This window comes from Rutidosis leptorrhynchoides, chromosome 2, assembly GCF_046630445.1.
Source record: "Rutidosis leptorrhynchoides isolate AG116_Rl617_1_P2 chromosome 2, CSIRO_AGI_Rlap_v1, whole genome shotgun sequence".
Lineage (NCBI taxonomy): Eukaryota > Viridiplantae > Streptophyta > Magnoliopsida > Asterales > Asteraceae > Rutidosis > Rutidosis leptorrhynchoides.
In genome coordinates this window covers 408,098,046-408,102,068 of record NC_092334.1, presented here as the reverse complement: position 1 = coordinate 408,102,068, position 4,023 = coordinate 408,098,046, and the positions used below count along the sequence as shown (strand labels likewise).

Sequence of the window (4,023 nt, the reverse complement as noted above, 5' to 3'; positions counted from 1 at the left end):
TTTGTAAACTTTCGTCTGACAGTGATTATTTTTGAGAGAGAAGTCTATTTTTGCTTATTTCGGTAATTTTCTCATTGAAAAATGAAATGAATAATAATAATTAATAGTAATAGTATAATTTTAATGATAATGATAATCAAATATCAAATACTAAATGGAAATCGTTTGTTATCTTTTACACTATTTAAAAAAAAAAAATCGTGTGTTTTAATCAACTTTTTCATGTACTTAAAGTCCATTACTAGATGTGATATTACGAATCATTAAAAATATTGTTACATATATTATGCTTCTTCATTTTTTTTATTCTTTTTAATATTTGTATTACATTTTTTGTTGCGTTGTTCACATTTTTTAACAAAAATTTAACACATACGTCACATCATTTTTAAAACTTATGATTTATAAAAAAAAATAAAAAAAATGAACATCGTTTTTTATTTTTAGTTGTATTTTAAAATTACTAGCTTAATGCCCGCGAATTCGCGGGGCTATTTTATGGGAGCAAATAAGTATTATTTAGATTGATAGCTTATGGAAAACATTATATTATTTGTGTGTTTTACAGTGACGGACACAATAATAGAATATTGATATCAGTCTACATTCATTTATATTTGTGACTGATCAGTTAAATATAATTTAAGTTAGACTAAAAAATGACACGTGATGGTAATATTTGGTGAGCATAATGAATTGCATTGTGATAGTTGTAGTTCTTGAACTGGCAAAGATAATTAATGAGTAATATGACCCAATAAAATTGTCATAGATCAAACAAACACTACTTCAATTGATCAAACTATTTGAAATCATAAATATAATCAACTTTATTATAAAGGTGATTGTTAATTGAGAGTAAAGAGATTTTCCAACAATAATTCATAATTAAACAAACATAAAAAGAGTGAATCCTATTAATAATGTAACACAACATAATTGATAACTTAGAGGTGGTAAATTCAACCCATTTAATTACAAATGATTCTATTCGATTTATGTTTACCTCTAACGGATCTTAGTTGCCCAAAGTCCAAGTTTAATGAGTAGAACCTCCTAACACATTACATAAAAGTGTTAATCCTGTTTAATTCACTTTAATGATCATACAAGAATATGATGACTTCATTACCTCCAAATGAGGCAGCAACTGCAACAGAACCTCACATTCCCTTTAGCATCCAAATGAGACAGTGTTCTCACACAAGGTTAATAGTGGAGATCATAAGATAATGTGCACAACAAACCACATGAATCAATGAAAAAAATTACTATCTAATATTAGCAATTAACCTACCATGACCTGCATGAAGAGAAGTCAACTAAACCATTAATTTTAAATATAAATATCAAATACGGAGTATTAAATTACATTTATACAAACAATAAGCATGAACGGTGCCCCGATTTCAATATTGTGACTGCATAAAAAAATCATACACTTTACACAACGTTTGAATGAAAAAATACGATGCACATGAACCTCTGCTTGTTGATCTATCTGCAGAATCCAATCAGTATCAAATATAATCACAATATCAGTTGGTTGTAAATTGAGACCATTACCTCCTGCACATGTTTTTAAAAGAAACATGTTCCGAAGCAGCTAGAAGGGTCTTAGTTTATAACTATAATTGGGTACTTGCATATAATAGCACACGGAGTCGATGCTTTCGCCTTGTCATTTAGTTAATAGGGACACTACGCCAATAATTTATCAAAAATGGCAAAGTTGAAGAATAGTGAATCTTGACCCATTACAAATCAGTCAAATCATAATCAGTAAGGATAAAAGTAATTTGTATCAAGTTTATGCAGAAACTCACATGTAGCCAGTGTCATAAATCTCTACATGGTAGGCACATGGCAGGATCGTTGTTGAAGTCTAATTCCTAACTGAATCATGAACCATATTGCTTCGTCAAATCTCTGCTCTCGATTTTATTTTTGGTAAAGTCTTTGCTCTCGATTTGCTGATATGAGATACAAGAATCTCATATACATCGTCATTTCCTGAATCGCGAACCCTAATGCTTTTGACAATAAATTTAACCAGCTAAATATTAATCATATAAATCAAGTTCATTTTGCTTTTTAATAAAAAAAATCACAATAAAGACCATACACACTATATCACACAAATCACGCTTTTCTGTCAAATAAACCCTATAATGACAAAATGTAAAATCTATCTTTTTTTTTTTTCTAATAACTTTATAGATAGATTGAACACAATCAAGTGTTCATGTAGTCGTTATGTTGACAGCTTAAGACATCATAGTACTTTGTGTTACAACATTACACAAGAACTGCAACATAAGTAGTATTCCTTTTCTAAAAGGCAGATTCCAAAATAACCTATTTTTCAATGATTAAAAAATCACATGTTGCAAGTGATTAAATGATATGTTTAGTAATCACATAGATGGTAATCTCACACGATTACATAAGAGCACCAATGGGACAAAAACACAAAGTATGTAACTTTCAAATGGAAATGCTGAGGGAGAATTAGGTTTTACCTGACACCAAGTATTAAAGCCGCTTTTCGAATGGTCATCATTGGTTAAAACAGCCTTTGTAGAATCTTCGTGAGCTACGTGCCGGTTTTTATTGAAAGAATGCCATGCTTGAAGAAGTTGAAGCTTCTTTGGAAATTTTTGTAAGAACAACCATACTAATTAATGTGGAGACTGCAGAAAAATAAATCCAATGATTAGTAATGGTTGCAGCAGTGTTTTTCATAATGTATAATAGGCCATGTGTTATTATAAACATGTTTTATCATATTAAGAGTCCATGGTTCATTATGTCAATAAATGCAGCATATGTTATGGATATGTTTGGGTTAAAAGTAGTATAAACATGTTTTAAAAACAGCACGTTGATGGTTGTTTTGTAAATTTGAACAATTCCAAACTTTTCCTTTTGATTTTTTTTTACAAAATCATTGATTCAATGCCTTCACATCCATATAAAATCTGAAAGATAACTTTTGTATTCAAGATACATAAACCCTAACCGTGTTTAAGATGACAGAGGTGAATTTAAATATTAAACGTGCAATCCAATGTAAAATAACTCATACCTGGTCATTTGCAATCCTAGCAACATAGCCATTCAAGCTGATTTGAATTTCAGCTAGTCAAAAACAATCAAAATATGATTAATCATTTATACCAACGAAACAATTGATAATACTTTATGTCAAATGAATCATATTTTGTTTCGATCACTATCATGTACATAAGTCCGAAGCATAATACTGAGTACAAAATAAAAGAACGCAATTTGCCTTGTACCTTAAATATTTGTTATGCCCTCTTAGTATTGATTTACATAGCCGATTAAATACAAATGCAGAACCATCATTTAAAAATTAATCTAATAGTAAAAAAAGGGATCAATAAGGATTAAGAGTAAATCAAATCAGAAGAACATGAATCAAAGAAGATGGATATTGGATCTCACCGTATTTTATTTTATATCGGCTTTGGAACTCCGCCTCGAACTCAAATGGATCGATCCGCATCTGACATCGAAGAACTGTAATTTAATTTCATACGGGATCGAAGGTTTGCGGAATACGGTTGATTGTAGTCACCACTGGAATTGAATAATGGCATCGAAAAACTGACCCGTCTTGAATTTGTTTTTGACAATTTTAGGGAGAGAGCTAGGGTTTTTTAGATGTGAATGAAGATGATTTGCTGAACCCTAAACCCCTAGAATTGGAAAATAGCCGCCACTTTTTTTTTTTTTTTTTTTTTTTGTGAGGGTATTTTTGTAATCAAACAATTCAAGGTTAGAATTATGAGGTCATAAGAAAGATTAGAAAAAAATTAAGGGTGTAGATCATTGATGATTAATTTAATGAATGGCTAAGATTAGTTTGAGCTTTTTAAAATGATCTATTTTAGCTTTTGTTATTATATATAGATATATAGAATAGATTATTTACATTGTTACATTTGAAAATTAACTTGAATATATAGTAGGACATTAATGAAATGTCCCGTTCTT

General features: G+C 29.7%; 1 long non-coding RNA gene across 1 annotated transcript; it reads right to left on the bottom strand.

The window, feature by feature from the left end:
- Window positions 1-966: 966 nt before the first annotated feature.
- On the bottom strand, window positions 967-3,721 carry LOC139892274 (uncharacterized). Its single transcript, XR_011774018.1, has 5 exons — window positions 3,472-3,721; window positions 3,089-3,141; window positions 2,523-2,693; window positions 1,133-2,033; window positions 967-1,056 (listed from the first exon to the last, which is right to left on the bottom strand). It is a non-coding gene; the product is annotated as an uncharacterized lncRNA (long non-coding RNA).
- Between the last annotated feature and the right edge of the window lie 302 nt (window positions 3,722-4,023).